This window comes from Manis pentadactyla, chromosome 12, assembly GCF_030020395.1.
Source record: "Manis pentadactyla isolate mManPen7 chromosome 12, mManPen7.hap1, whole genome shotgun sequence".
In the NCBI taxonomy this organism is placed as follows: Eukaryota; Metazoa; Chordata; class Mammalia; order Pholidota; family Manidae; genus Manis; species Manis pentadactyla.
Genome location: NC_080030.1, coordinates 15797967 through 15819009, shown reverse-complemented (window position 1 = coordinate 15819009; position 21043 = coordinate 15797967). Strand labels below are relative to the sequence as shown.

At 40.8% G+C, this 21043-nt stretch overlaps 1 pseudogene; it reads left to right on the top strand.

Moving 5' to 3' along the window:
- The first annotated feature begins 12096 nt into the window (after positions 1-12096).
- Positions 12097-14111, top strand: LOC118921050 (olfactory receptor 18-like; annotated as a pseudogene).
- The last annotated feature ends 6932 nt before the right edge of the window (positions 14112-21043 follow it).

Below are 21043 nucleotides of genomic sequence, written 5' to 3'. Positions count from 1 at the left end.
GGTACAACATTCGAAAATCCATCAACATAATCCTCCACATCAACAAAAAGAAAGTCAAAAAACACATGATTATCTCCATAGATGCTGAAAAACCATTTGACAAAATTCAACATCCATTTATGATAAAAACTCTCAGCAAAATGGGAATAGAGGGCAAGTACCTCAACATAATAAATGCCATATATCATAAACCCTCAGCCAACATTATACTGAACAGCGAGAAGCTGAAAGCTTTTCCTTTGAGATCGGGTACTAGACAGGGATGCCCATTCTCCCTACTGCTATTTAACGTAGTACTGGAGATCCTAGCCAGGGCAATCGACAAAACAAAGAAATACAAGGAATCCAGATTGGTAAAGTAGAAGTTAAACTGTGACTATTTGCAGATGGCATGATATTGTACATAAAAAACCCTAAAGACTCCACCCCAAAACTACTAGAAATGATATCAGAATACATCAAGCTTGCAGGATACAAAATTAACACTTAGAAATCTGTAGCTTTCCTATACACTAACAATGAACCAACAGAAAGAGAAATCAGGAAAACAATTACATACACAATTGCATCAAAAAGAATAAAATACCTAGGAATAAATCTAACCAAAGAAGTGAATGACCTATACTCTGAAAACTACAAGTCACTCTTAAGAGAAATTAAAGGGGACACCAGCAAATGGAAACTCATCCCATGCTCATGGCTAGGAAGAATTAATATCGTCAAAACGGCATCCTGCCCAAAGCAATATACAGATTTGATGCAATCCCTATCAAATTACCAGCAACATTCTTCAATGAACTGGAACAAATAATTCAAAAATTCATATGGAAACACCAAAGGCGCCGAATAGCCAAAGCAATCCTGAAAAAGAAGAATGAAGTAGGGGGGATCTCACTCCCCAGTTTCAAGCTCTACTGTAAAGCCATAGTAATCAAGACAGTTTGGTACTGGCACAAGAACAGAGCCACAGACCAGTGGAACAGACTAGAGACTCCAGACATTAACCCAAACATATATGGTCAATTAATATTTGATAAAGGAACCATGGATATACAGTGGCAAAATGACAGTCTATTCAACAGACGGTGCTGGCAAAATTGGACAGCTACATGTAGCAGAATGAAACTGGACCATTGTATAACCCCATATACAAAAGTAAATTCAAAATGTATCAAAGACCTGAATGTAAGCCAGGAAACCATTAAACTTGTGGGGAAAAAAACATAGGCAAAAACCTCCTAGACATAAACATGAGTGACCTCTTCATGAACATATCTCCCCGGGCAAGGAAAACTACAGCAAAAATGAACAAGTGGGACTATATTAAGCTGAAAAGCTTCTGTACAGCAAAAGATACCATCAATAGATCAAAAAAATATCCTACAGTATGGGAGAATATATTTTTAAATGACAGATATGTTAGGCTTGACGTCCAAAATATATAAAGAGCTCACACGCCTCAACAAACAAAAATCAAAAAACCCAATTAAAAAATGGGCAGAGGAACTGAACAGACAGTTCTCCAAAAAAGAAATACAGATGGCCAACAGACACATGAAAAGATGCTCCACATCTCTAATTATCAGAGAAATGCAAATTAAAACTACAATAAGGTATCACCTCACACCAGTAAGAATGGCTGCCATCCAAAAGACAAACAACAACAGATGTTGGCGAGGCTGTAGAGAAAGGGGTACCCTTCTACACTGCTGGTGGGAATGTAAACTAGTTCATCCATTGTGGAAAGCAGTATGGAGGTTCACCAAAATGCTCAAAACAGACTTACCATTTGACCCAGGAATTCCACCTCTAGGAATTTTCCCTAAGAACACAGCAATCAAGTTTGAGAAAGACCAATGCACCCCTATGTTTATTGCAGCACTATTTACAATAGCCAAGAATTGGAAAAATCCTAAATGTCCATCAGTAGATTAATGGATAAAGAAGATGTGGTACATATACACAATGGAATACTACTCAGCCAAAAGAAGTGAGCAAATCCAACCATTTGCAGCAACATGGATGGAGCTGGAGGGTATTATTCTCAGAGAAATAAGCCAAGTGGAGAAAGAGAATTACCAAATAATTTCACTCATCTGTGGAGTATAAGAACAAAGGAAAAACTGAAGGAACAAAACAGCAGCGGAATCTCAGAACCCAAGAATGGACTAACAGGTACCAAAGGGAAAGGGACTGGGGAGGATGGGTGGGTAGGGAGGGATAAGGTGTGGGAGGAATAAGGGGGTTATTAATATCAGCATGCATAAGGGTGGTGGGAGAAAGGGGAGGGCTGTACAACACAGAGAAGACAAGTAGTGATTCTACAATATTTAGCTATGCTGATGGACAGTGACTTTAAAGGGGTTTATAATGAGGACCTGGTATAGGGGAGAGCCTAGTAAACATAATATTCTTCATGTAAGTGTAGATTAAAGATAACAGAAAAGAAAGAAAGAAAGAAAAGGGGGATTACTCCATGATAGGTAAAACTAACTGTAAATCAACGATTAATGCATGCTTTAAATATCCTTAACATTGATCACTTAAAGGGTGTCAGATGATCGGCTATGGAGGTACACTTTCTGATAATATTCCTTTCTCTTAAAAAAGAAAAAAGCAGTTCCTGTGTGGTGACCTCCAATGATTTCTACACAATGGTATAAAGGGCATATCAAAGTGTGGGCAAAGGGTCTGTTTGTGTTTATACAGAGGATCAAAGCCTAATTTGGCTACACAGAAAATGAACTAAGATACGATATGAAGAAGAACTTCCAACATCAACACTCTCTGGAAGAGTCATACCAGAAGATGATCATGAAAAAACCTCAACAAAGATCCACACGATGCTGCAGTTGTAGCTGCTTTCATTCCACCGGTTCCTGGACTTGCCATGGGAATGAAGAAGGAGATATCTAAGCTGGCCTGTGCATACAGTAAAACAACAAATTTGACTGTATCTACACTGTTGGAACTCAACCAAGAATTAGGAGAAGTGCAAGTTGTAGCGCTCCAAAATCTTGCATCTACAGACTATCTACTGTTAAAAGAACATATGGGATGTGAACAGTTCCCAGGAATGGGCTGTTTTAATTTGTCTGATTTCTCTCAGACTGTTCATGTACAATTGGACAATATTCATCATATCACAGACAAATTTTCACAAATGCTTAGGGTGCCTAACTGATTTTCTTGGCCTCACTGGTGATGGCTGGTAACTATAGATCTGCTTTGGTTATGTAACTTTATTCCTATGATGTTAATGTGTGTGTGCAATTTAATTAGTAGCTTAAAAGCTATACATGCTTAAATTACTCTACAACAAGATATGTCAAAGAAATAATCAGTCTTCCCATGTTTTCTTCCGTGTGCTACTTCTGTAGCTTTTCTTCTTCCTTCCTAATTACAACCCTTAAATAGAATTCGTGCCTCATATCGAATTTACCAGGTATCATAATTTCTCCAAGTGCTAAAGATACCTCAAGACAAATGCTGGGCATCGAAGCCACAGGGCATAAATCTGCAAAGAAGTAAAAAGCTAACCTTTTCAAACAATATGGCTTATCTCTCACTTACCAACTTTACATCTCCCTGTATGGCCCCAGAAGATGACTGGTTAGCCAGAGACGGGTAAGATTCCTCAAGGGAGGAACAACCTAACACAGGCACAGTTACAGGCGGTCCATCAGGTGAGAAATTGGGGATCAACAGAGGTGAAGCTTAGAACCTCTCCCCCCCTGTTTTGATAGAAATCTTCTGCATCTGTGGATGTTTTATTGCCCTTGTATAGCTTGGATTAACACATAGTCTACAGGCACACACCTGATCATCTACATTTGCTCTCTTACAACACTAAACTAAGTTTTCTACCTTTACCTTACATCTACCTACCACTTCAGCATTTTATTAAAAATAATAATAATAATAATAATAAAGGGAGAAATGTGGGATCCACATATAAATCAAGTATAAAAATCAAATGAATATTCATATTTGACCTGATTGTTTATAGTTCATAATGTGTGATCAAAACCGAAAGTTTCTGTGATAACTGCCCTTGCACTGTTCACCATGTAAGAACTTGTTCGTTATACTTTAGAAGATTGGAGACTGTTGAGAATTAGGCTTGGGGTTGATTAATGATTGCGCATTGAGTCCCCTATACAGAATTTTATTGTTGTTAACAACGATTTGATCAATAAATATAAGATATGCTCTCTCAAAAAAGAAAACCTCACATTCTATACTTTGATTTCTGGTGCTGGGGTGAGGCTCTTGAAATCACTGCTGTATTTTCCATCTTGATTCATCTTAGGTACTTTCAAAAGTGGTCAGTAAAATCGCGATGCCTTAAGAGAATACAGTCAATGGTTCTGTAATATCTTTATATGTTGATGGAGATTAATTACACTAGTGGGTGATTTTTTACTAATGTAGGAAACTATCATATCACTATGTTGTATATTTGAAACCAACATAATAGTATATTAAGTATACTTTAATGAAAAATATATTTAAAAACTCACTATGTCCTAAAAGCTCAAGTTATCCCTTAACATCATTTAAGCTCTTGGCATGGCAGAATGCTTAACGACATCTTGGATTTAACAGATCATATGTGTACATGGTAAGAAAACTGTAAATATCAATACAATTCTTATCATCTATTCTGAGTCTGACATACTTTAGATAAATTATTTGAACACCGTGAATACTTTATCTCGAATGCCTGCCTGGCCATTACATTTCATGTGTACATGATGAGGCCATGGCCAGGTCAAGGGCAGGGACTATCATTTATCCATATATTAAAAATAGCACAGTAAGGGGTAGAGATTACGCACATTGCTACTCTATACAACACTGAATAAATCATTCACCTTATCATAAGAAAAAGTGGAAACAATTTGACGTCTTTTCATATTTTTTTTTCTAATTCTCCAAATCCCTTCCCTTCATAGGCCTTTCTAAGAAATTCATGGTTTGTCTGTGTTTATTACCAGGACCCTCAAATTGAATCTGTTTTTCCTTAATAGAAACGGCAAGATGAAGCCTCAGAATAAAAGGTGGGCTTTGAAAACTTCCACATACAATAAAGGAATATAAAAGTGAGGACAGTAATTTCTGAATTACACACCACACACCAAATGTGAGAAGATTCCTATTTCCTTCAAAGATACTCATTGCTTAAGGAGGAACTGGGAAAAGCAAAAGTAATATATGAATTTTACTACATGAACATAAGTATCTTTATTATCTGTACACGATGTCCTGTATGCTCATCTTAGGTGATGAGTCTAATATCTGAGCCCCTCTTTCCAGTGTGTGATGACTTCAGTTTCATATTTTTTTATTATTGCCCAAATATTTTAAAGGGCTCCAACCTTCACCTTCTTCCCTTCCCAGCCCATTTCTGCTCACTTGCCATTTGGCCAAGGACACTCACGTTGGCAGGGGAATTGGAAATTTGGACGAGAACAAGGAGAATATGTCACATTTTACTGCACAAGCATAACTACCTTTGGTTTTCATAGTCCATGTCCTGCGAATTCCTGTTCATCTTTGTCATCTACAACAAAATAACTACAGTTTAATAATACATTTTTCTGGACTAATCATTCTAAACATCTCCCACCCAGTCTCTCCTCATGCCCACCTCTGCATACCTGCCATGTGCTAACCCATAAAGATACCCTCTCGTCATTTATCCGCACACAGGAAAAATAGCATCCTTCCCTACATGTCCAATCTGACGATTGTATATAATCTGGCTATTGTACATAATGTATATAATGGGTACACATTAACATTTTCATCCCATCATTTAATGACAAATGAATCTCCACGTTCCTCAGCAGAGAGGTGTCTGGGTCAGGAAGGCTGCACGGAATGGATTTAGAAAGTTACAAGTGCCCGCTATCCACATAACATCCCACTTTCATACACTAGGGGAAAAAACCGTTAAACCAAAAACTACATTTTATTAACATTCTCATTAGCTGAAAACACGAAGAAACCTAAAGACAACGCATTCTCGAGTGTGTTGATTCCTCTCTGGTTAGCAGAAATCAGAACCTCTGGGGACATTTGTTCAACGTGGCCATGCAATCACTGCAGATTGGCCTGATGATGGAGGGCCCTCCTGCTGTCACAGAAAACAGGGAGTCAACTTGAGCCAGCATGACCAGAAGCTGTATAGTAGGGTCTGCAGAAGTACCCAATGCAGAGGAAATTCTACCCATTTGGCAGGTTGTCTCCAAGGAAATTTTGTTGTGCAGTGAATTTGAGACACGACCTGAGTCTCTCTAGATGATGGGGTCTGTGTGGTGTGCCGTATCCAAGATGCTCCCAATGACCCCTAACTCCTGACTTCATGCCTGACCATTAAATATAAGAAAATAGAAATGCTTATAAATATTCTAAATGCAGGGAATATCTAGCATTGTATTTGAATAAAATAAGTTATATATAACCAATTCTTAAGTTCTTTAAATTTGAATAATTTTTTTTCTTAATGGGTGTAGAATAATTCTTACTGTATATTTTTTCTTAAAGAGGTAGGATGTGTTTTTACTGTGATCATGGATATGTTATCTCAGTGTTTTAGTTCCTCTGATCCTCTTCGGTTGAGTATTCTCTAAATTTCATGTGTGTAGAAAGGTAAATAACAGGAGCCAACAAGGGAAGAGTTCTAGGCAGGTAGAATTCATCAAACTGATAAATATTGCAAGTCACTGGGGTGTATGGCTCCAGGCTTGTATACTGGTTGGCAATTGCTTGAACCCAACATATAGACACAGTAATAGGTGCATTTTTACTATATTTTTTCCTTTTATTGAACACACCCCACTGTATTTCAAAAGCATCAAAGCTACACCAGACCACAAAACTTAACACATATCTCAGAATTCCTCCTTCTACATCTCTTGGATGACCTGGAACTGCAGCCCATCCTCTTAGGGCTGTTCCTGTCCATGTACCTGGTCACCAAGCTTGGGAACATGCTTATTTCCTGGCTGTCAACTCTGACCCCCACCTGCACACACCCATGCATTTCTTCTTTTCCAACTTATACTTGGCTGACATCAGTTTCACCTCCACCATGATACCCAAGATGATAGTGGACATCAAAACTCACAGCATAGTCATCTCCTAGGTGGGCTGCCTGACTTAGATGTCTATATTTTCATTCTTGGATGTATGGATGGTATGCTCCTGATCGTGATGGCCTATCATCTGTGAAGGGCCATCTGCCACCCCGTGCACTACCTGCTCATATGAACACAAGCCTCTGTGGCTTAGCTGAAGTGTTTTTTTCATCAGCCTCTGTTCTCCCAGCTGCATACTTTGAGGATGTGAAAACCCACATGCTTCAAGGATGTAGAAATACCTCATTTCTTCTGTGCCCCTTCTCGATTCCTCAACCTCACCTGTTCAGATACCTGCACCAATAACATAGTCATATATTTCTTTGGTGAAGTCTCTGGGTGTCTCCCTAATTCATGGAACCTGTTCTCTTACTGTAAATTTTCCCGCTCCATTCAGAGCATCCCCTCAGCAGGTGGGAAGTACAAAGCCTTCTCCCCCTGTGGCTCTCCACTGTCAATTGTTTGTTTACTTTGTGGAACAGCTGTTGGGGTGTCTTGGATCAGTGTTGTCACACTTTCCCAGGAAGGGTGTGATTGCCTTATGGATACACCCAGTGGTCTTCTCCATGGTGAAACTCTTCATCTGGGCATGAGGAACAGGGACACCCAGAGCTCCATGTGGAGGTTCCTCAGCAAAACAGGCTCATCTCGGTAGGTATAGTCCTTTTTGGTGTGTAAGTTGAAAAAATCAGCAAAGCCAACAGTATATACCAGTGAATTCTCTTCCTTGGTCGTGCATTTTCCATTGTCATGGCTTTCACTCCAGTCCAGGTTTCACAGATGAGCGTTAGTTCTTTTAATTTGTCTTTAATTGTATTGGGTAATATTTTGGGATCCCTGGTCATCAGAAGGAATGCACGAGAGACTCTTCTCAAAAACCTGCTATCCAGGTAAAATAACCTCTTTTCATATGATTGAAATTTACATCCTTTCCCACAGTTGCTCATGTATTTTCCATACAAATTTTTCGTCTGTCAAATGTATTCATTTATGTACTGTTTGAGGATGCAGTTACCTGGTCCTCAATCATGGATTTTATTGGCATCCCCTGGGGAGTCTTGTAAATCCTGATGGATGGGTCTCATTCCCAGAGATTATTTTATAAATTTTTTTTTGTTTAAGTATTATTGATACACCATCTTATATTGGTTTCAACTACACAACACAGTAGTTCAACAGTTACCCATATAATTATATCCTCATGTCCACTAGTGCAGTTATTATCTGCCAACATTGGGAGATGTTGCAGAATCACTGACTATATTCTCCACGCTGCACTACTATCCCTGTGACCATCTTATATTGTGATTGAGAATTTTTGAGCTCCTTTTGATTCATTTGGACTAGTGTGGGCCTAGGAATGAGGATAGTTTTAAAAGCACCTAAGATCATTAAATTGTGAGTTACTGAAGAGATCAACCTTAAAGGGTTAAATTATGAAGGAGCTTATTGTAGCTCCAGGTAATGTCATTTTCTTACAATATTATCCTCAAATACATTGTCCGTCAGCACTGTGGTTTTTCGTTTATGTTGGTTATTAAATTATTGTCTTTCTCCTCCAAACTCACCCTTCTGTACTTATCTTGTGATGCTAGGATGAGTCTCTTGAAATCACTGCTCTATTTTCCATCTGGCTTTCTTGTTGCATACTTCCAATAGTGGTAAATAATTTCACTACACTCTAAAGTTAAGTCCACTACTCGCTGTACACCCCTAAGCCCTTGGTATTTCTCGGCTTCCATCTGTGACCACGTTGCTCCATTTTTGTCTTTGTCCTTTGGTAGCCATTTGACCAGCTCCTTAAACTCGGTTACTGCTATTAAAATAATTGGCTTTTGTTTCTTTTCTTATGGCCTGACTCCTGAATGGTAAATCATAACACGAGGAGAAAGATATGAGTTGAGTGCAATTGGAATATTGCAAAATAAGCTCATAAAATGAAGGTGGTTTTAAATATATGTCTCTGTAAAGACTGCACAACTGCGACTCAAGTACTGATGTCATATTCCCAGTTTACATGTGGTTCTGATAATTAAGGATGTGTCGAGGATATTAAGTCACAAATTTCATCATGAAGAAGTTGTACTTTGTCTTCCTGTCCCTTATCCTGCACAGCAAAGGTCCATGTTGTGGGCAAAGGGGGACTCCTTTCTTTCACTAGTAACAACCTGTTTGGTATTTACTTGGTTGCCATGGTTCCCTGTCTTTGGTCATGACAAATCTGTCTTTGGGCAACATATTTGTTATTCAAAATATGTATCCTCCTATCCTCAGAGGTGTCACACATGGCTTTTTGGTAGTGGTCTTCGTTCTCTGAAAACCCATTCAAACATTAATTTGGTTTACCGTGACTTTTCCCTCTAGATTATGTCTCCTACCAACTACATTGATAAGGAACTCTGATATGAATGAAAGGAATGCTCCTGACCAGTGATGAGGCCATAGCTGTCAGTGAGAAGACACCCAGTAAAAATGACTGTGTTACAAGATTTCTATATTTGCGCATCCATTTAAGCAAACCTAAATGATACACAAAGAACCCTGGTATGAGGGAAAGTAATTCTGCCTTTTTAACCAGGGATGATGCAGACAAATGAAGCTGTTCTTGCTTCCCTTTTGTGTCACAATTCTGGTTATTCCCAGGTGTTTTGTCCTGATGTGTTGCTGGAATTTCCTGAGTGACTCCCGAGCTGCCCCAGAGCTGTTGTGCTCTTGGATAGCTGTCTAATTGCTGATGTTTGTTGGTGGGATAAGGCTGGGGACTCCTACTTCACCACCAAGGTTTTGTCAAATTTTCTTTGTATCAGTTAATGACAGATGAATCCCCAGATTCCTCACCCAGAGTCCTGTGGGGCAGGAGGGCTGCAGGGGTGGGACGCGGCAGCTTGCAAAGGTCCATCACTAACACAAAACCCACTTTTTCAACTCGAGAAATTCCAAACGGGCAGAAGAACATTCATTTAAAATTTAGGGTCTGTCCACCCAAAGTAATTTAAGGAAAATATATTCTGGAGCAAATGAACTCTTCTGAATTGACAGAAATTGGAAGCTATTAAGGATATTTGCTGAATTTGAGCCAGAACAGCTGCAATTAGATGCTATGTCAGTGGAGGGGCGCTGTTGGCAGAAGGGAAACCACACTGGCGTCTTCTGGCTGTGTGTCCACAAAGAACGTGGAATCTGCAGAAATACCAAGTCAGAGGCGATTTCTACCCAGCTGCCAGTTACACTGCAGGAAATTTCGCTGAGAGCACTGGGGTGTGATGGGTTTGTGTTACCATGGGAAGCATGGAGACAGCCCCAGAATCTTCTGATGCCTAGAGCCCAGTGCTCTGAGGGTGGGTGAGGAGGATTCCACTGTGATTCCTGTGCCTCCACCCCTTGAATTCGCACCTTTGTGGAGACCCATCCCCTCAGGTGTGTCCTGGGCCTGCTGACTGGCTCCCAACCAGCACACATGGCAGAACTGATGGGATGTCATTTCCCAGATTAGGGCACAAAACAGACTGGCTTTCGTCTTCCAGGCCCTTCTTTCTGACACCACTTTGCGTGCTCTGAGAGAAACCAGCTGACGTGTGGTTGCTTCCCTATGACAGACCCATTGGTCCGACACTGAGGAAGATCCCGGGACAGCGGTGAACAGCACCTGTGTCCTCCCAGCACCGACAAGGTGGGCCCGGAAACTGGTCCTCGCCCAGGCAGACCTGGAGGCGTCTCCACCCTAGCGGCCCTCCTAACGGTAGTCCTGTTCAACACTCTGGGCTATTCAAGAGGAGTGGGGAGTTATGAGTCAATGTGTAAAAATAAGTAGTTTTCTAATAAGCCAGCATACATCAGTGAAAGGGAAAAATTAGAACTTGGGCGGTCCTTTAAATAAAAGGACAAAAACCCTAAGAAAGAGAAATAGTTTCTCTTAGAGACAGATCTTAAGTCAGGAGACAGAAAGTTTTTGATTTTGTTATGGAGGACCTAATTCCCCCCTAGTTCACACGATTAATACAATGGACTTGCAAATATCAAGCTCAGGAAGTCATCAATTAAACTGAAAAAAGGTATGCATTATGTGAAGATCCTTAAAACTGGGAATCAGAAGGGAAATGTACACGAGTCTTCTCCTGAGAAGAGGTAGGGCCCAGAACCTTTTAAACACATTCACTTTATCCTTTCCTTCTGTTAAGATCAGGATGTCCTCTGCGTTTGGGAGAACAGGGACCAGTTTCACTTAATGATGAGCTCTGTGCACTGAGCTCCCAGGGCCAAGGAGCAGAAAACAATTTGCCAGCGCCTCCAGACTTATCTGGGTGCCAGTCTCGGTCACGCGTCATCCATGTCTCATCATCTGCACACCGGGATTCATGCCTGAGTCTGTCTTCCTGTCAGTCCTGAGGACAGAGCCTCAGCCCCATCACTGACCACGCAGGAGAAGGCACTGGATACGAGTTCTTAAGTCATGACACAGCTGAGGTACAGCACAGACCAGGGAGTGCCCGGGCAGGTGGTGGGTGTGGCAGGGGCTTCGGGAGCTGTTTCCTGATCAAGAAGACAAGCAGAGACAGGTTGAGGTGGCCAGATGGGAGCGCTCCCATGTGCAATATTTCAGCTTAGAAGCTGATGAGGTTCCTGCACTTGTCTTTCTTGTTGGGGATTTCAGAACCTCATTCAGAATCCCGCTCTCCTGCATTACCACGTTTCTCTCCCATGAGCATCGCCCAGGACAGAGCAGGAAATGGACCTGTGCATACCAGTTCTGAGCACCTTCAAATGAGCACGATTAGGATCATGATAGAGTACCCCACTATCACCAAACATTAGTTAGGGTTTCTTTTGCCAGGCTCCGAGCTTTGTGCCATGGAGCTTCAATTTCCATCCGACTTATCATTTCTAAGATGCAGGTGCACACATTGCTGTAGAGCTGACAAAATGAGCATAACAACATTTTTTAATCAGTACCATGATCCAGAGTAAAAATGGGAGAAGTCAGGTTTGGATCTGAGTGGCCAGGCTTTAGTCACAGCACATAAGGCATGTTAATGTCTTCACACAATTTAGTTTGCAGTGGCTATTGAGGCCTTGAAATGTGGCTAGTCCAAACTGAGTTGTGCTGTTAGCATAAATTTTGTGTCTTGCTGAAATCATCATATTCTTGTTATAGTGGCTTCAATGAAATGTTGAAACTACAAACCAACCAACTTATTCAACCCTTTCCTTCCTCCTTTCAGGTGTACTCCAAGCAGAAACCCCACAGGGAAACTACTGGGTTTCATTCATTTCTTATTCCCCAGCATGTACAGAGTGGCCGGCACTGAGTAGTCCCTGAAAAAAAAATGTATATATATGGGTTACCCTTCTCCTTCACAGGAACGCAATGCAGTCCATACAGCTTGCACACACTGGGGGCTTAGGAAAGCCCTGTGCTTTTCTTTTTCTCTTGTTATTATTTGTCTTTTAATAACTGGGTTTATTTCAAGGGATGGCTTCTTAATCCTGCTCATATTTAGAAATATCCTACTCCAGGAAGCCTCCAATCAGTATGTTTAGGACTAGTGACTTTCTCCAAGATAATGGTTGTTCTATGGGGATTCTATACCCTGTGTTTAAATCAGGTTTGTATGAGCCCCTGCACTGTGCAACCAGGGCATCGTGTGTGTTTCTCCTTTTAACTCGGAGGACCCGGGTCTTTGCTCTGACAGAGTAATGGGTAACAATAGTTGCACGGATATTTAAAGATCCTGCTCCACTGATGGACATTTTTAATCTCTAAATATCCTTCTGCCTCTAATTTCTTTGGCCCAATCTTTCCAAAGTGGACACACATAGAAACAGGAGATTTGAACAAATACCACTGAGAAAGGAGTTCTAAAAAGTATGTGTTTGCTACAAATGAGATATTTTGTTAACGGGGTGTGGTCCATACATGTGCATATTTAATTTGTGAATCATTTGAATTCAAAATATAGACAGACTGTTGGGTACCTGGAAACTAGTTCCATTAATATCAGCTTCCATCTTTATTTCATAAGGTGTCTCTGCTATGCGGAACCACAAAATCTAAAAGTGTCGTGGAATTCCTCCTCCTGGGATTGACAGAGGATCCAGAGCTGCAGCCCCTCCTCTTCGGGCTGTTCCTGTCCATGTACCTGGTCACCGTCCTGGGGAACCTGCTCCTCACCCTGGCCGTCATCTCTGACCCCCACCTCCACACCCCCATCTACTTCTGTCTCTCCATTCTGTCCATGGCAGACCTCGGTTTTACTTCTACCACAGTCCCAGAGATGATTTTTGACATTCAAACTCACAGAAGAATCATCTCTTCGGTGGGCTGCCTGATTCAGTTGTCTTTTTAAAATATTATTGGACGTTTGGACAGTGTAGTCCTGACTGTCATGTCCTATGACCGGTTTGTGGCTATCTGTCACCCCCTGCACCATGTGATCATCATGAACCCCACCTCTGTAGCCTGCTGGTCCTGCTGTACCTTTCAATCAGCCTTTTGGACTCCCAGCTGCACTGCCTGATGGTGTCACAACTTACTTTCTGCACAAAAGTGGAAATTCCTCAATTCTTCTGTGACCCTCCACAACTCCTCATGCAGAGCTGTGATGATATCTCCACCAATAATATATTCATCTATCTTATTGGTGACATCTTTGGGGGTGTTCCAATCTCAGGGATCCTTTACTCTTACTACAAAATTGTTTCCTCCATTCTGAAAGTCCCATCAACAAGTGGGAAGTATAAAGTCTTCTCCGCCTGTGGCTCTCACCTGTCAGTGATTTGCTTGTTTTATGGCACAGGCCTTGGGGTGTACTTTATCTCAAGGGTCTCACATGCTCCAGGAAGGGTGCAGGGGCCTCAGTGGTGTACACTATGGTCAAACCCATGCTGAACCCCTTCATCTACAGCCTGAGGAACAGGGACTTCAAGGGGGCCATGCAGAAGCTCCTCAACAGAATAGCCCCATCTTAAACTTCGACCATTTTTTCTTTGGTCTGGAGGTTAGAAAAGACAGTAAAATCAAACATCTGGAATTGGCAAACATGCCTGCTTGGTCACACGGTTTTTGTAGCTCATGTTCTTCATTCCTTTGGTTTTTCATATCTGAAAATTGTATATTTGACACATATTTGATGGGATTAAGGTAGTATTCTGGGATCCCGTGTATGCCCAAATCACTGCCTATTACACGTATGGAATCTTTTGCTTTTGTCAACCATGACCCAGGCACCCTGCAGAAGTTCACGACTCTCTTTTTAAATATATATCCAATTTATCTCAACCACTTTCACTCTACGTCTATTTTCCATAAAACTTTGGCTTCAGTCAAATCTATTGATGCAGGTTGCATGGGTGAGACTATATGTTAGAAGTGACTGATGAACTTTAAAGCATTTTCCTGAGTCCCACCACCAAGGATTAAGATTTAATTAGACTGGAGAATGGAAAAAGTGTGGACGTTTTTAACAGCAACCCCGTTGGGTCAAAGGTATAGCCAAGGTGCAGGACTCTTGGATTTTCTCAGACGTTTCATTCAAACATGATGTCTGTTTGGGTTCTTTACTGGTCACAGTCTCATCCTAAAGACCATGATGTGGTAAGACCTCATAAAGGAGAAGATGTAAAAGCATTTGCCTTAACAACAGCCGAGGTGATTTTTCTCAACAGTCCTGGTGTCATGTTTTCACATCTTCCTCCAAGCTCTGCAGCGGATCATGTCTACATACGGGTTTATAAAGCTATTGTGATTGTGCTCCAAACTTACTTTTCAATACTTAAAGTTGTGATGCTGTGGTGGGACTTGGAGCCTTCAGACTACTGCTCTGATTTTCCTGGCTTCTTATCAGGTTCTTCCAATTTTGGTCAATAAAGGACACCACACCCTAATGCCCAACCACTTCCCTATACCCCTTAGCCGATGGGGCTGTCACTACATCCTTCAGTGATGACTCTGTGTGACCACATTTTTTCTTACGTGCCTTTCATATTACAGTAACTATTTAGCCGTACTTATATTAAATTACCTTCATTAAAATAACCAGTATGGCTCTCCTTTCTCTTGATTGAACCCTGACTAATAAATCAGAACATAGGGAATAAAACTACATTGTGAGATGCAATTGGAAGGTTACAAATTGTGCTCAGGATAAAAAAAGTGAGTTAATGATAGGTCTTGGTCAAGGGTATACAACTGAGGTCATAGTAGTGGTGTACGTATCCAGTGGCTGTGTGGCTCTAACTGTGGCTGTGGGCTGTTGTCATCCAAGCCATTATGAAAAAATTACACTCTATCTTCATTTTTGTTACTCAAGGATAGCAAAGGACCATGACCTCAGCAAAGGGAACATCTTCCCTGACATTGTCACTGTCTCATTAGGATTCCAGTTCGTACTTGCTTCTTTTACTTCTATTAAGACCAATATGTCTTTGAGCTCCTTCTGTTTTCTGCTGCACACCCAGGCACCCATATACACATCAACCTTTCCTTTAGAGATGCTGCACACAGTTTCTGAGGGAGCAATCTGGCTTTCTGAGAAGCTGTCACATAACTGTTTGAATGAACTTTGCCTTTTACCATGAAACTAAATTGCCTACAACTTCACTAACTAAGAACTTAGTATCTAATTGGCTCCTCCCATTATGAAATGACTTCAGTTAAATATTGTGAAAATTTAATATTAGATTTTTCTTCCTATCTGTGCATTGTAGAATGTCTTGACACTCACACCTCCTTCTCAAATTGTTTTCTATTTTCCTGACACTGGGTCATGTAAGCTTCCTAAATTTTCTTTTGTCATTTACACACACAGAGGGAGCACACGTTGGACCATTTGCAAGTTAATTGGGTGAATATTCAAGTTTTCTTCCTATCAGCTAATGAGAAATAAGTCTCTGAGCACCTCAAACAGAGAAATCTGAGCAGAAGGACTGCAAAGGTAGGTAATAGATAAGATAAATCATACATCACCTTTATTTCACTAGATGAGCCAAAATCACATATTGGAAAAGACCTTGAGAGTTTAAGTACAAAGGTTCTTAAGAAAGTATATTTGGAGATAGATGAGCCTAATCACAATCCTCTAGAGACGCTTATGGAACTGGTCCTGAACTAGCGGTGGCTTCTCCTGGCAAAGTTGAAAGCACCTGTTTGTATAAGAGAAACCAGGGGGACTTCCTATGGCAGGGCCAGGAGCACCATGGCAGGGCTTGCAGAAATACTGAAAGAGTAAGTTCTTCCGTGTGCCACTTCTTCCCTAGGAAATTCTGTTGAGAAGATGGTGACATGAAGGTTAGTGTCTGTTAGAAAGAGAGAATCTCTGGGGTCTTGTGCTCAGAGTTGAAATTCCTGATAGCAGGTCATGGCTTGTTGGTGCAGAGCATCTCGGATGCTCCCTATGAGTGCTACCATCCATATTCAAAGCCATGTGTGCACCCAGTGATTGGAGTGTCCGCTAGATCTAGAGACTTGCATCCAATGAATAATACTTGGGAAAATATTGCAGTGTCACTCCAACCGTAATGAGTAAAAAGGCTCAGATTTTCAACTTGCCAGCCTCTATTACTCTGTCACAACTCACTCAGATGGGAGGCAGCTGCCATACTGTCAGCTGCCCAGTGGAGAAGCCCTTGTGACAAGAAGCCGAGGGATGTCTAGTGCCCACTGCCCAAGAGTAACAGAATCCTGCCATTGTCACGTGAGCAAGCCCGGAATCAGAACCTCTTAAAAAAAAAAGCCATGAGGTGACTACTGCCCTAGAATACATTTTGACTGCTGACATCTGTGACTTCCACTTGAGTACATAGATAGTTGTCTAATATAACCATGCATCAATTTGCAAGAAAAATGAAAACTTATGTTTTTCTCCAATATGCATTGTTTCACAACAAAGGCTAAAATATTCAAAACAGCAAAAATATTTTAAAAATTGAAAAAATCCATCTCCAGTTCTAACAGGTACACCACAAACCAGGACTGCACAAAAGAAAATAGAAGGTATTATTTGAGGAATAAATCTCAGGAGACAAACAGGAAATATAGTAGATTCCTAGGATAAGAGATCAAAGTCTCTCTAAATCTCATGATTATTTCAATGGAGTTGCAGATTCAGGTGACATATTGTTCCCTTTTTATTGAAAAAGTATGATTGTTATAAGACCCCTGTAACTTGGAAGACAGAATTGCAGAGGACAGGTGAGCTTTCTCCTGGGAGAAGGGTCCAGACTCTCCCAAGCACACCCACTTTTCTCCATTCCTCCTCCATTAATACCTGCAAGTCCTCAGAGATTGAGAGAACAGGGACCCATCGGGGTGGTTATGAGCTCTGTGCACTGAGCCCTCGAGGTCACACAATGGTAGAGAATAACCCTTGTCTTCCTGCACATCAGGTTGCTGGATACAGTCTTGTGGGCCGCACAGCCATGTCTTATCCTCCCAGAATCCTTTTCTGCGTGAGCATGTCCATGCCTGGGTTGGTCTCCCTGCTGTTCCTGAGGACAGGGCGTACGTTTCCATTGACTTCCAGGCAGGAGAGGGATTGTTGACTCATCAGCCCTTGGTCATGCCCAGCAGAGATTCAGAGCAGCCCAGTGAGTACTTGGGGAGCACTGGATGGAGAGGGCCTAGAGGAGCATCCTTTTCTTTATCAGGAAAAGCATTTGGAACAGCCATAAGGAAGGGCACCAATATGCCACCTTCCAGTTCAGAGGCCAGGGAGATTGAAATCCCTGGTTCTTTTGGGGGTACAAGAACTCATGAATGCTTTTGCTTTCCTCGCACACTAGTTGTAGCTAAGGCAGACATCTCTCCCCCGCCCCACCCCAGATCAGGAACTACTGCCCACTAAGCACTGAAATCATTGTGAAGGTAGGGATCATGATGGTGGAAATGATGATATTAAGCACACTATGCTGAATCTTTCTTTTACCAGGGTTTCCAAGTGTCAAGCTCTGAGCTGGTTTTTAAAATGTAGCTTCTTACCTTTAACCTGCATAACCACGTCCAAAAAAGACTGGAACAGGAGTATTATCATGTTACAGTGAATGACAGGAACATAACTGTTTGTCTTGGCTAGAAAGGAGTGAAGTCAGGTTTGAATCCAAGTGTCAGACTCCATTCACAGGACATGTGATATTCTCGGCTATTCACTCAGCCTGGCATTTCTCTTTTTTGTCTTTTATAGACAGAGACCCACTCATCACTGTTCTCTTCCTTTGGGTGTCGTTCCCTGTTAGACCGCATCAGAGAGCAGTGTGTCATCCCTGATGTATCAGCCAAGGTAGGTCACCTGAGGTCATACGTGGAGGCCACAGAAAGTGCTGGAACATGATAATTTGGGAAAGCCCCTTTTGCTCTGCTCCTTCGGTTTGTTCCAAATGTCTCCCTACTGTATTCTTGTAATTTAACTGCTGACAATCTCTATGGGAGACATGAAGCTAGAGTGCCAGGTTATATTCTTAGGAAACAATGAAAAGGCAACCTCAAGGAATTTAGAGCTCTGGGCCTCTGCTTAAACCTTCTGATGTACATATGGGCACAAAGTGATCAAACTCAGTACATGGGCCTCAGAGATCCATGTAATTTTAAGTCTGTCTGATATGTTTATTACTCACTGTGACACAGGGCATGTTTTTCTTGAGATATCAAGTATCTCTGAGCATCAGCATTGTCATCTGAATTGATCTTCGGTTGATACACCAGCACTTTTTAGGAATTAAGCATAGTGACTACGGAATATGTGAGCAAATGCATGGTGGGTCCATGCAGTAAGGGTAAATTCTGTTTTAGACATGATTATTATTATCACTACATGCCATATACTCAAGTAAAATATGCTATATCATGAAGGTTTGGTTTTCTTCAGATCCCCAAGAAAACATTTTAGTTTTGTGAGCTTTATGCAAGTGCATTCTGAGCACCTGGATTGAAACAACTGAATCTCATTCATTTCTGATTCCTCAGAGTATACACCTTGTCTGGCACTGTGTAGGCTACAAGGACAATAATCTCTACTATATATTTAGTAGATGCATCCCTGGTTCTTTGGAACAGAGCCTCAATACGGCCTCTACACACTGTGTGTTTTTTTTCCTTCCAGTGATGGTCCCACAGCACTAGACGTAAGATAACACCGTGCTGCATGTATCTCTGTCACAGATGTCCTAGGAGCCCTGTCACTTTCCATTAAATAGAATCAACTGTAGTCCATTAAAATATGTGGCTATTTTCTTAAAAATGAAAGTGTCAAAAAGAGTGAGAGAGAGAGGGAATAAATCTTATTGCAGGGCTGAGATACATTTTAGGACTTCTGGTCAATCCATGAATGAATTCCCTGGGACAGAATAGACTTTTACTTCTCTGCCATGTAATTTGAATAAAAGACCATTAAACCGTTCTTGGGATTGTGTTTTAGCAATAAGCCTACTTCTCCAGTAACGATTCAAATTGTGATTTGAAAACCATGACTGAATTTTTACCAAGTGCTAACCTCTGCTAGGTGCTGCCGATGTCCCAGAGTTGGGAGTCAGCCTCTGGGTGTCCGGGTAAGGGACACCAGCACAGGGAGCTGGAGAGAGTTACCCACACTCCGCATTTAGTATGTGAAAGATGTAGGACTCCGCGAAAGACCTCCTGATTCCCATCTGAGAGCTCTGTGCCCCTCACCAAAGCAGAGTGATTATCTTCTTTTCAAACCTGCCTTACTTGTAAATGAGCAAATTCAATCAGAACCATTGATTCTTTCCCTTGGGACCTGTAGGGGAATGGGCCAAGGGTTCATGGGGGCCTTTATTGCCTGATTACTGTAGATCACAGAGTTTCTATGCACAGCCATGCATCTTGTAAACCATTTTTGGAAATATGAGGTGTGGAAATGTTATTCCTTGTACAATATGTGAATTTTCATGAAGATCTTTGATGGAAAGATAGATTTATTGCTGGACAGATCTTTCTGTTTCTATTCCGTGACAACAAGAGCATATAGTGGAATCTGTCTGACTTTTCTATTGGAAAAATACATGTTGTTAATTCATAGTGAAGTTGCACATTGCCAGTTTTGAAAATCAATTCTCTTTCATGCATATATCTTACAGAAATCGTCACTATGTGATAAAGAAGGAGGCACAAGAATTTTCTTACATGTATCATAATAAGGATTTGATTAATTAAATTTAGTTTTCAAATAATATTATGTATCATTCAAACTGAAATATATATATACACTTCACAGAGAGTCTTAAAACACTATGTTGCAGAAAATCAGAACTCAGGAAAAATATATGTACAATGATAATATTTAGGTAAGGTTGAAGACAACATTTGATGGACACATAAAACAATTATGCATTCTAGCAGTATTGAAAAGAAAATACATCTACCAAATTCATGATAAGTGTTTGCTTTTGGCAACTGGAGTACCTAAAAGTTGAATCATGTAGCGATGGGTTTTGTATATATATATATATATATATATATATATATATATATATGTAATATGGCATTCAATGGAATATAATTCAGCCTTTCATGTGATACATGAATGAACTTGGAGGATATTATGATAAATGAAATTAACCAGACATGGAAAGACAAACACAGCATGATTTTACTTATATGTAGAATCTAAGCAAGTTGAACTCATAAAAGGAGAGGTCAAATGATGGTTACCAGGGTCTTGGGTGTGGGGAAATGAGATATTGGGCAAAGAACACAAAGTTTCAGTTATGTATTTTTCCCCCTACCTGGGAAGACATATCAAGACAAAAAATTGCTAATGCTGATATTCCAGTTTACTGCCAATATATACACAATGCAATATTATTCAGTCATGCAAAAGAATGAAAACTTGCCAATCACAAAGCATGGATGGACCTAGAGAGTACTATGCTAAGTGAAATAAGTCAGGCAG